The sequence below is a fragment of the Apteryx mantelli genome, chromosome 1 (assembly GCF_036417845.1).
Source record: "Apteryx mantelli isolate bAptMan1 chromosome 1, bAptMan1.hap1, whole genome shotgun sequence".
NCBI lineage: Eukaryota > Metazoa > Chordata > Aves > Apterygiformes > Apterygidae > Apteryx > Apteryx mantelli.
Genome location: NC_089978.1, coordinates 19,843,548 through 19,855,983, shown reverse-complemented (window position 1 = coordinate 19,855,983; position 12,436 = coordinate 19,843,548). Strand labels below are relative to the sequence as shown.

General features: G+C 40.6%; 1 protein-coding gene across 1 annotated transcript in view; it reads right to left on the bottom strand.

The window, feature by feature from the left end:
• Positions 1–12,436, bottom strand: part of DDX10 (DEAD-box helicase 10) — a 231,868-nt gene that overhangs the window by 52,650 nt on the left and 166,782 nt on the right. The gene's annotated exons all lie outside the window — the stretch shown is intronic.

The following is a 12,436-nucleotide window of genomic DNA, read 5'->3' as shown; positions in this document are numbered from 1 at the left end:
CTCATAGAAGAAGGGATGCCAACATGGACAGAATTTCATCTTCTTAAATAAAAGCTTTGTGTGAGAGCTGTTTTGGGTTTCCCACATCTTCAGGATTGTGGGGAGGCAGAGGAGAAGGTTAAGATGTTCAAAACTTCATTTCCACTCTATTCTAACATACTGTAGTAGTAAAAGTATCCAAGGAGTGTGCTGAGGCAAGAAGCCACAAAGAACTCAACACTAATAAACAATAGCTTGATCTGCTGCTCGAAACATATATGGAGTCTGCGTCTGGAACAAAGCAAATGAGCTTGGTGTAACAGCTTTAAAACTTGTGCTATGAGAGAGAGAAATTTCAAATACTGGTTACAAGACACTGTTAACAAGTCATAGCAGAAAACATTCACAAACGACATCATGATGAGTGACTTTAAGCAATAGTCTGTCTTTACTGTCTAAGATGAAAACACATAAAGAACAGCTTGTAACACTCTAGAACTGCCTTTTCCCTTTTTTTTTTTTAACTTACCAATGTGCTACTTCAGCATATTTGAATATCATAATATTAAAAAGGGCAGAGTAATTAGGCTTATATATTAGTGCACTGTGACCACAGCATCTTACACAGTCTCCTGAATTTTTATTAATCAAGAGGAAGAACAAAGAGTAACAGGATGGAAGTCCAAAGCTAAGGCCCAGGGCACTCTTCTTCCCCTCTGTAAGCTTACAGAAGACAGGGCTGTACAGTTAGTGTGAAAATCCTCAGTTCGTGCTGGAGTGGAACTGCGAAGCTCAGGAGGGAACGTTTTTACTCCTGGTTATACATGTCTGTACTCAGCAATACACAGAGTCCTGTCCAGTTTTTGCAGGCTTATGTTTTTCTGTGTTGAGCTGAAATACATTGCCCGAATAGATAAAATGTGTATTTGAATGGAAAAACATGTATAAGCTAAGCTATTGGGGTTCAATCATCAGTCTCAGAAAGGCATCTGTGCAAGAGAGTAACAGAGCTCTTTTACTGCTTTCCCTGTGCTAGCGCACAGTCACATGTGGAGAGGAACTGGACGGTGCAGTGCAGCTCCTTTTGACATCCACAAACACAGGCAAAGAGGAAAAGGGAGGGGAACTATATACTCAAGTTTTCCCTCAATGCCAAAATATTGTTTTTCTGAAATAAAGAAAAACATTTATTCTGTAACATGTTGAAAGCTCTGAAGCTCAGCAATGAAGTTAAGATGGCTCTAAGGATCCTGTTCCAACGCTACCCAACTTACATGGATTATTTAGAAATGAAAAGCTCCCTAAAGAGCACTGAATTACACAGTGCAATCCTCCTGGAGTTTAACTTAACCGCTGGAGATGTTTCTCGAGCATTACCCTAGAAATTTAAGTCACTTACAATAAAGGAAGACAATAAGCTCTTGTCTTCGCTAACACAGCAGAAAAACAAGGGACACTCATCCTGTCCCTCTATTCTCACAACTCCATACTCATGTTTCACCAAAAGCTCCCCCAGAATTGTAACCAAAATAACTAAGAAAAAAAACAAGATCTTAAGGGAAAATTTTTTTTTTCCTGTTTCTTTACCATAAGCTTGGAAGTGAAAATGCAACAAAGCAGAGAGTTAAAAGCTGAAGGATCAGACTTCAGTTTTAAGAGTTTCTTGAAAGCAACATTCATTAACAAGTGCAGACAGAAGGAAGGAAGAAACCAACATACTATTTCTCTTGGGGAAACTAAGATGTAAATGACGTGCAGTAGAATTGAGACATTCATTTTATCAGAGACTAACGAAAAGTAGGAATATTAACTAATCAGATTATCAAATGAGGATTTAAAAAAATGAAGAATAGAAACTGCAACATATAGATAAAAACATGAAATTCAGTAGTTAGGCATCTAAGCAAGCAAGTTGGTGTTAAAAAATCTAATTTGATGAGCTCTGCAGGATGATTTTGAAATTAAAGTTATTTAAACATCTGTTTTTGGCAATCATGGTTTAATCTTCTGGAGGCTCAGCCTGTTAATATATACAAAATCCACATATATACAAGAAAAGATAAACAAGTTTTACAGGAAAGTCTGTGCATAAGCCATAAGAAAAATATCTAAAAAATTGTAATACCATTACAAGTGCCATAGCAAAGCAAGACTGGGCCAAAATAAATTGCACCCAAAGCAGCTGCTTCTGTTTTCATTATCAGAAGCATTTCCTCAGCAGCCACTCACACGGATGCCTCAAGCCCCCATCATCCCTCCGTTCTCTCCCATTGAATGAGGAAAATTAAAGGTGCATTTATTAGCTGGAGAAGCCTTGGCTCACCTAGAATATGGAGGTGGTCTATGATGAAGAAAAGTCACAAAGAGGGCAAGGGACAGAAGGCAGACGCGCCTGAGGGGAAATGCTGTTTCTCTGCAGAAAGACTACACTTGACTCAAGACCAGCGTGTAATATTTGAAGTGAAGCAAGCACAAGGCATTGAATACAGGAGCGAATCTTTTCAAAACATTGAGTGTATATCAAACACCCACTGAGAGCTCTCTGAAATTCAGCAATTAAAATTTAGTAATATAATTCAGAGAATGCCTTAATAATGAATACCATGGAAAAGAATAATCTATGTTCAAATATTCTGTCAGCTGAAAAAAAAGGTCAAATTGATATTGTAAATTATTAAGTCTTCAGACTTTATCTTCAGATAAGATTGACAAATACTCTTTTAAATATCAGTCATTTGCAAATTATTTATTTTGAACCTATTAAACCAGTATGCAAGGACTAGATCCCAAAGTCAAAGGCAATTTGCCAATACTTCCTACTAAAATCCCACTACAGGAAAATACTGCAGTTTTCATATGGGACAGTTTTACAGGTCACCACAAAAAATTAATGAAGGTACCTTTAGATAAAGTGCATCATCTCCTCAAAAAAGATAATAATAATATGACAGCACATTGAAGCAGAAGTGTTATTTTCTGACTTTCAGGAGGCACTTTTCAAGTTTTTGAAAACCTAGATTTTTGGTGTCAGTCACATCTTATATAGATATTTGAAGTATAAAGAAGAAAGCCCTAAACTATTAAAAATATACGTATATTTTTAACACAAACTGAATCTTGCAAAGCTTACCAAAGATGCTGTATTGATTGTCTATTAATCTGTGAAAAGATACGGCAGACATTGTAATGAAAATGCAGTTGGGTTGATCCTGTGTGCAACTACCTCATTCCAGCAGACCTTTAGGGGATAAGAGGGCATGTGCAAGGGCCACATCCCCTCAAGCCTACGCTTCTGCCAGGACTATACAGAAATCACCTCAGTGACTGGTAAATCAACAGCTTACTGTGCATAGAGCAGTGGACTGCCATTACATATCATAAATGATTAAAAATAACAGTTGTAAACTTTATGCTCACAAAATTCAATTGCTATGGCTATGTCTCATTATTTTAAATGGTCAGTCTTGCAAACATACTCAGAATTCTCCCCATGCTGATGGTTGTAATGAAAAGGTTCACAGACGTGTACATAACTGGCAAACCAATCCATAAGACTCCTTCCTTGTTATATGTCCAGGTATAGGACACAGAAATATTGATTTGATCATATACATTTTTAATGCCAAAAAGACAGCATTTATGACAGTTTTACTTAAAACAATTTAAGTGCCGTATTAATTGGAATCATCAACATGCTATTTCTAATAAGCAAAACGTACATAACATTTCTATACAGGCATATGCTATCTGTTTTTAAATATTAACTTAAATATTGGAGAATATATTGATTTAAAAAATATTTCAGAATACAGGTAGTTCAGAATCAGTGATTTCTGTTTTCACTTTAAAACTTGAACCTGAAATTGTGATTCTGCCTTAAGAAACTTTTTGAAATTACTAAGTCAGTAGGTTAAAATATTGATGTCATACCTATCCTTCAATACCCAATTACTCTGTTCATTCAAAGAGCTTAAGGAAATTCAGAAACTATGCAAACGCAAAATTGTAAAAAACAAAAACAATTACTTTTAGGTTTTGGACATGTATACATTTTGCAAGTGCTCACAGACCAGAACAACTTCTAAACTAAAGGTAAGTCATTTGTTTCCAGTAAGAAGTATAACCTTATAAAAAGAAACTAACTCACAGGGTAATTTCAGTTGCAGTCTCTCCACACAAGAGATACTGGAAGATTTTGTAGTTGAGCAGAACTGCTCAGCTACATTTTTGCTATCCTTTTGGTTTGTAGAATCAAGAACAATTGTTAATGAGGAACAATTTTAAGTTCTTTGCAACTATCAAACAGTTGTAACAAGATACAGCCTAGAGTCGCCCTCCTGAGATTTTCCATGAACACAAGGAACTGCACAATCTCCACATACTCCAGACCCCTGGAAGGATCTAGCCCTGAAACCCTGTTTGAGCTGCAGAAATTGCAGGGATCTAAAGCAAAGGTTCCTCAACACCTTCCATCTGGTCATGAGAGGTGACCAGAACTAAAGCACCTTTACCTTCACTGTTGACTCTCTGATCATTAGGGTGCAGAATACTCCACAAGACTTTCCCAACAATGGTTAGTGATGAACTCAAAGAAATTTGGGAACCACTGGTTTCAAGTATTCACAAGAGGCATAGATCAAATTCCTCCTTCACTCTCATACACCCCTCTCCATGCTGAAATTATTTTTCCCACACACAGGGAATCTAGCGTCTCCAACCTAATCATGAGGTTGTGGGCTAGATCTCGAGGAAAAGGAAACTCAAGGCGTAAGTCAGGCTGTCAGGGAGTAGAAGTCACTTCCAATAATCCCAGGAATAAAATACAGTGGATGCACAATTTTCAGCACATTTTGAAGATTATATTTCTCCCAATGGATTCTTGGCCACAGGCTCCCAAGAGATTAGACTCCCAGTCCCTTCCTCATTTGAATTTTGCCACCAGGCACAAAGACTTTGTGAGCTACATTCAGCCTGTGTATCTCGAATCACATGGAAGGTAAGTACTGAAGAGTACAAGAAGATAGGGAGTTTCAGTATTTTCTGGTTAAGATCTCAACAGAGCATGGCACAAAGAGAGGAAAATGTAATGCTGTTTTGAGGATTACACCTTGCGGTGATGTGATACAGGCAGATATCAATTCCTGAATGTGTCATAGTTTCATCTTTACGTATGTGCGTCCTGATGACCCAGGTGTATTCTGCAAATGTGCTCATGTAAGACACTTCATAACAGAGAATACCAAGATTCTTAACTCCATTTTACTCTGTGATAACCTTACACTACATAAATACATGTGGGTGTGTACATATATTCAATATGCATTTTATAAAATATATAAGATGTCATACACTAGTAGTAAATCCTCTGGGACTAGCAAAGTATGTTGGATGGGGGGCAGGGCATGAGGAGAAGTTAAAGCATATTTATTACCCTGATGCTGCTGTTGATCTTTTAATGCTCTAAAATTATTCAACAAGAATTCCTATGAAAAAGCTCTTCTGAAGACCAAGTGCTTGGATTTCTCTTAGTACTCATAGGAGTATATCAGTTCTCTGGCCTGATGACATTCCCAGCCCTTCACTTTATTCCATTGATTTGGCCTCTTCGTTCTTTTCTAACACAGAAAAACGCCCTCACTAAGGAGTATGTGTTCAAGCTGGATTTCCCTAGGTTTTTAGCAGTCTGTGTTTTTCTTATGGAACTTTTGGCCTCTTCAAGGACCTGCTTGGAAGAATCCCATGGGATAGGGCCCTAGAAGGAAGGGGGGTCCAAGAGAGCTGGTTAATATTCAAGGATCACCTCCTCCAGGCTCAAGAGTGGTGCATCCCTATGAGTAGGAAGTCAAGCAAAGGGGGCAGGAGACATGCATGGATGAGCAAGGAGCTCCTGGCAAAACTCAACCAGAAGAAGGAAGCCTACAGAAAGTGGAAAGGGGGACAGGCCACTTGGGAGGAATATAGGAATGTTGTCAGAGTATGCAGGGATGTGACGAGGAAGGCTAAGGCCCGTTTGGAATTAAATCTGGCGAGAGATGTCAAGGACAGCAAGAAGGGCTTCTTCAAATACATCAGTAGCAAGAGGAAGACTAAGGAAAATGTGGGGCCTTTGCTGAATGGGGTGGGTGCCCTGGTGACGAAGGATGCAGAGAAGGCAGAGTTACTGAATGCCGCCTTTGCTTCAGTCTTTACTGCTAAGGCCAGCCCTCAGGAACCCCAGACCCTGGAGGCAAGAAAGAAAGTCTGGAGAAAGGAAGACTTTCCCTTGATCGAGGAGCGTTGGGTTAGAGATCATTTAAGCAAACTTGACACCCACAAATCCATGGGCCCTGATGGGATGCACCCACGAGTGCTGAGGGAGCTGGCGGATGTCATTGCTAGGCCACTCTCCATCATCTTTGAAAGGTCATGGAGAACAGGAGAGGTGTCTGAAGACTGGAAGAAAGCCAATGTCACCCCAGTCTTCAAAAAGGGCCAGAAGGAGAACCCAGGAAACTACAGGCCAGTCAGCCGCACCTGCATCCCCGGAAAGGTGATGGAGCAGTTCGTCCTGGAGGCCATCTCCATGCATGTGAAGGGTAAGGAGGTGATCAGGAGTAGTCAGCATGGCTTCACCAAGGGGAAATCATGCTTAACCAACCTGATAGCCTTCTCTGATGGAATGACCGACTGGCTGGGTAGATGAGGGGAGAGCAGTGGATGTTGTCTCCCTTGACTTCAGCAAGGCTTTCGACACTGTCTCCCAGAACATCCTCATAGACAAGCTCAGGAAGTGTGGGCTGGATGAGTGGACAGTGAGGTGGACTGAGAAATGGCTGAATGGCAGAGCTCAGAGGGTTGTGATCAGCGGCACGAAGTCTAGTTGGAGGCCTGTAGCTAGCAGTGTGCCCTGGAATCAACACTGGGTCCAGTCCTTTTCAACTAATTCATCAGTGACCTGGATGAAGGGACAGAGTGCACCCTCAGCAAGTTTGCTGACGATACCAAACTGGGAGGAGTGGCGGATACACGAGAGGGCTGTGCTGACATTCAGAGAGACCTGGACAGGCTGGAGAGGTGGGTGGAGAGGAACCTCATGAAGTTCAACAAAGGCAAGTGCAGGGTCCTGCACCTAGGGAAGCATAACCCTATGCACCAGTACAGCTTGATCTGCTGGTGACCTGCTGGAAAGCAGCTCTGCAGAGAAGGACCTGGGAGTGCTGGTGGACACCAAGTTAAGCATGAGGCAGCAATGTGCCCTTGTGGCCAAGAAGGCCAATGGTATCCTGGGGTGCATCAGGAAGAGTGTTGCCAGCAGGTCGAGGGAGGTGATCCTCGCCCTCTACTCAGCCCTGGTGAGGCCACATCTGGAGTACTGCGTCCAGTTCTGGGCTCCCCAGTACAAGAGGGATGTGGCACTACTGGAGCAAGTCCAGTGAAGGGCTACAAAGATGATTAGGGGACTGGAGCATCTCTCTTATGAGGAAAGGCTGAGAGAGCTGGGCCTGTTTAGCCTAGAGAAGAGAAGGCTGAGAGGAGATCTTATCAACGTGTACAAGTATCTGAAGGGAGGGTGTCAAGAGGATGGAACCAGACTCTTCTCAGTGGTGCCCAGCGACAGGACACGAGGCAATGGGCACAAACTGAAACACAGGCAGTTCCATCTGAACATGAGAAAAAACTTTTTCACTGTGAGGGTGACAAAGCACTGGAACAGGTTGCCCAGAAAGGTTGTGGAGTCTCCTTCTCTGGAGATATTCAAAAGCTGTCTGGGCAGGGTCCTGGGCAACATGCTCTAGGTGACCCTGCTTGAGCAAGAGGGTTGGACTACATGATCTCCAGAGGTCCCTTCCAACCTCAACCATTCTGTGATTCTCTGACCTTGGAGTAAACATCTGATCTGCCAGTCTGTCCCTTTTCAGGTTTCTTTGTTTTGCTTTGGATAATAGCACTGGGTAAATCCTATCAAAACTGTGCATCCTGCCATAAAGCAAGTAATCCATACTGACAAATACAAGCGATTTGCAAATTACCCAGGAGAGCTACATTACTTTTATAACATGCAACACAATCTATTTTCTGTGGTGTTTGAGTCTTTTAAGACTGTGACTCTAAGAAAATAATGAATAAAGTGATTGATGCAATAACCCAAAGAGGAAAATAAACTCATGAAATATAAAGCCATAAAGTATAAAGCTTTGGTACACCGATCAACTTATCCAGCCTGCACGGCACAGGAATTGAGGGCCAAACACAAACAGAAGTTACTATCACCACCCACAGTCAAACCCACAACACTCAAAGATTTTTACTAAGCAACTAGTCAGATGACAATTGCTGAACAACCAGTCTACACGATTTACACTATCAGCTCTTAAAATGTCAAATGCTTGGGAAGGTTTTTTTCAGAATGACTGAATATTGGTAGGTGCAAGAAATAGGTATAGGAAGATAGCTAGATTGTGCTTTACTTTTATTTTAACACCTAGTAGACAAGTACTTCCCCTTTTGTAATTGCTACAGGACAGTCAATGGCTGGGTTGATCCACCAAACTGTCATGACTGAGCAAAATCTATCTCCTGGCACTGCTCACAGACACTGCCCAAACTCTTTCTAGCAGATGCTGATGCCCTCTAGGAGGTAGTTATTTTTTGCATGGTGTTGGATGTTCACAGCTGAGGATCCCAAAGCAAATCAGTGTTGGAGCAGGAAACAGCACCTTATCCTGACTAGGCTCTAGTCCCCTTCCCATCCCACAGACCTGTTCAAATGCTTCTGGAAAACATCTTTACTAGAAAATTAATTTTCTTAAAAACAAAAAACCCTTCCTCACTTCAGAACTCTTAACATATCAGTACTCCTCTAAGGCATAGAATAGCAAAACACTAAACTCACTAAATGAGAAATACAGCCGTATTTAGCTTCATTGAAGCTTTAACCTCTATTTTACATTTCAAATGAGATTTAAATGTCCTTTAATTATTTATATTAAGAAATAAGTATGTGATAGATTACAGAAATTTGACTTTGCTCTTGCTTCTAGTAACGTGCACAATCAGCCCTTCATTACTAGGGCAAGTAGAGACTGGGCTATCCGGAAATATGGGTAACGTTCCTCAGAGAACAACGGTTCACAAGAGCTTGCCATCTCAGCTGGTGGCCTGCACCCAGCCTGGCTCCCAGCATTTTCATGACACTTCACTTGAGGCCAAAGGCACACATGGAGCAGTGGGGGATGCAGTGTAGAGGCAGGGAGAGCAGCAGCCACCAGTATCACTTCCTCGCTGTTCCTCTCCTAGGGCAAGTGCTACCTCCAACCATGTGTGGGAGCAGGACAGGCTCATTCTGGGCCAAGCTAGTGCCAGCAAGAGCTATTACACGTGGAGCTACGCCACCTCCCCTGCACAGCGCTGTCAGCACTCCCAGCTCAGGGTGCAAGACATAGGAGCTAGCTCTGCTTCAGACCAGGGGTGGCTTTATAAAAGGCTTCCCAGCCCTTATAATATACCGGCTATTGCCTTGAAATGTCCATCTATACTTTTACATATTCTGCATATTGCATTATGCATAGTTTGTCAGCCAAAAGACAACCTGACTACCTAATTTGCCCAGAACCATTTTCAAGAAGCCTACAGTAAACCTTATCAAAGTCTGTGATAGGGCTTTAGGACCATAATGTTATCAGTACTGAGTGATGACAAAGTATTTTCTTTCTTCATATGAAAACACTACATTTGTAAATATCTTATCAAATTCTCCTAAACTAGGAGAAAATCAAACATCTGTTGATGGGGAAAAAGAAAGACTAAGTCTCCAGTTTCTCTTCTATCTCTCTTCTTTATGTATATGTATATATTATATATATAGTAATGGAAGTAATGGAAAATATAGTAATACATAATATATACATATTACATATATTTTTTAAAATTTATTTTATTTGATTTCACAGCCTTTTGCATTCAAATATAATTAATGGTCATAAATTCCAGGAAATACCATCTCCAAAGCATCCTTTAAGAGCCCTCACTTCTTACCAGTCTATTTATTGCATGAGGATCATTCAAGGTGGAGTTAATAACACTGAAGTTACCAACCCATCTAATCCCCTGTTCACACACATTCAGTACAGTATGTTAGAATTTGGTTGTTAAACTCCAGTTGTAGTGAGCATGCCCCATTCCAACATACGTCCCCTGCAATTGCTTTAGGCTCCTGTGACACAGAAGAAAAAGCATGAGGCCCATCTCTGCTGTGATCTAAACTTTCCTCATTGTTCGCAGACAGACAGCAGGCTTGCACTTATGCAAGGCATTAAAAATACTGCACTTTAGACATTAAAACTACTGCACTCAGAAATGAATGAAATGAAGAACTATGTTAAAATGAAGTTATTCCCTCTCCTCACCCAAATAATATGGGGGTAAAAGGTCAAAGGAAAGCTGTTATTAAAAAGTGCAGGCAACGAGTAAACAAACAGGCAGGGTAAATGAAAAATGTCAAGAAGTCAAGATTCATGGCACTGAAAAGGGATGAACACATACAGGACAGAAATACTAAAAATAAAAGGCGTCATAGTCTGAATTTAAGATTCAATCCTACAAATGTATGGTTTAAAATGTAAAAATAAAAAAATTGTAAACCATAATGTTTTAGTTTCAAATATATTCCCTTATTTTTCATTTTGGAAATAAGCAGCATGTTAAGATACAACATGTCAGCAAGTACTGTCCAATAAGCAACATGGCACAAGGACAACAATGTATGAATTATACTAAAGCGGACATGTAGAAGTCATAGTTGAAAAATTATTATTTCATATTTAGAATGCAGAAGTACATAGTTTTGGTCATATCACACCCCGTGGGCTACTACTGAAAGATAAATAACAATAATAATAATAATAATATTAATAACATGATAAACAATACTCTGTAGCCCAAAGAGTTTATTATATGAAAAAAAGCAGTTAAAAATACAAACAACTGGAATAAAGTGTGTAGAAGGAGTGGAGTAACAAATTATGACCACAGCTGCTTTGAAGTGATGGGCTGTTCGCAATTGTTGATCTAGTCCTTTTCTCCAGCTGCTAAACTGCACTAATATAGCTAAAAATACCTTTTCTGCTGGTTTTGGTCTCTCCATATTGCTTTCCCTTTTAAGAAAACAATATTAGCAAATAATTGCCAAAGGAATTGTGTGTTGCAGAGCAAGTGTGTCACAAGCCATATTCTGAAGGCACTAGTGAAAACGTGAAAGTGTTTGAACTCCTGATTTAGGCAGCTTATATGTTTTTAAATTAGTTTCCATTTCAATAGTTCGTCTGTTTCACTGTTTTAATTTGTTTGTTTGTTTTTCATATATGAAATCCGAGGGCCTCCTAGGAGCTGCTGAAGTCCTATCCCATATGGACTGTGGAGAGCTTCAGCTACTGCAGCTTCGTCTGCAAGATTTCCCGAGGCCGGGAGTGTTCTTAATTAACTCCTCAGACGCCGAGCAGCCTGAAGCTGCCACCTTTACCTGCCCCTCCGGGCCCGCGTGCTGGCTCTCCGCCGCCAGCCCATGGCGCGGGAGGCGCTCTCCCTGCAGAAGGGGTGCCAGGCTCTCCTGCGCAGAGCTCTGGCAAACGTAGCCTCCAAACAAATCGCCCCGCCATTGTCACTGCACGGAGGAGTCACGTCAGCTTGTGAGGCTTGTATCTTCTTGCACGGAGCGAGATAAGCAGTTCAGGAAGAGAATTAAGCCAAAGTAATAACAGATTTACACAGTATGCTCAGAAAGGGAGTATGCCCTTCTCGCACTGAAACAGGACTAGTAAATCTGACAGACAATTTAAAGCGCAAGTGTTGCACAGGAGAGAGAAAAGGATGACATTAAATTGCATTTTTATTTTATATGATTCTTAGGGTGAGGCGCTGCTCTTAGCCCATACTATATACATGCACATGCTCATAGAACAAAGATAATTCTTTAAGAGAAATCAACTTAACTCATTTTCAAACAATAAAGAGAGATTCATTTGATCAGCAAAGAGTAGGATGGGGTAAGTATATAAAAGCAGATTCCTTCCATGGGTTTATTTCTCCAGCTGCTGACTAATATGACATTGGGATTTTTTTTATCCTTAAAAAGAGGTGGAATTAACGAGCTGCTGAACATTTATGAACGTGATACAGCCTGGTTTGATCAATGTTTCCTCCCTATATTAAGACGTTCATTAATCATTCATTCCACAATTTCCTAAAAACTTGCTCATTACATTAAAAGTATGCATTTTCTATACATTCAATTACACACAGAAAATTTCTATTGCTTGATTGTGGAGTCATGATGCCAACAGCTCTCGGAGCTTGCCATCTTTGCAGACAGAATCATACTTAATACTTAGTACAACTAGGCTTTTCTTCCTAAACTGTAATTACTTTCCACTTCAGAACTACAGTACGAGTTATCTCCCTATACTTCAGTCTCTCAGTGCCT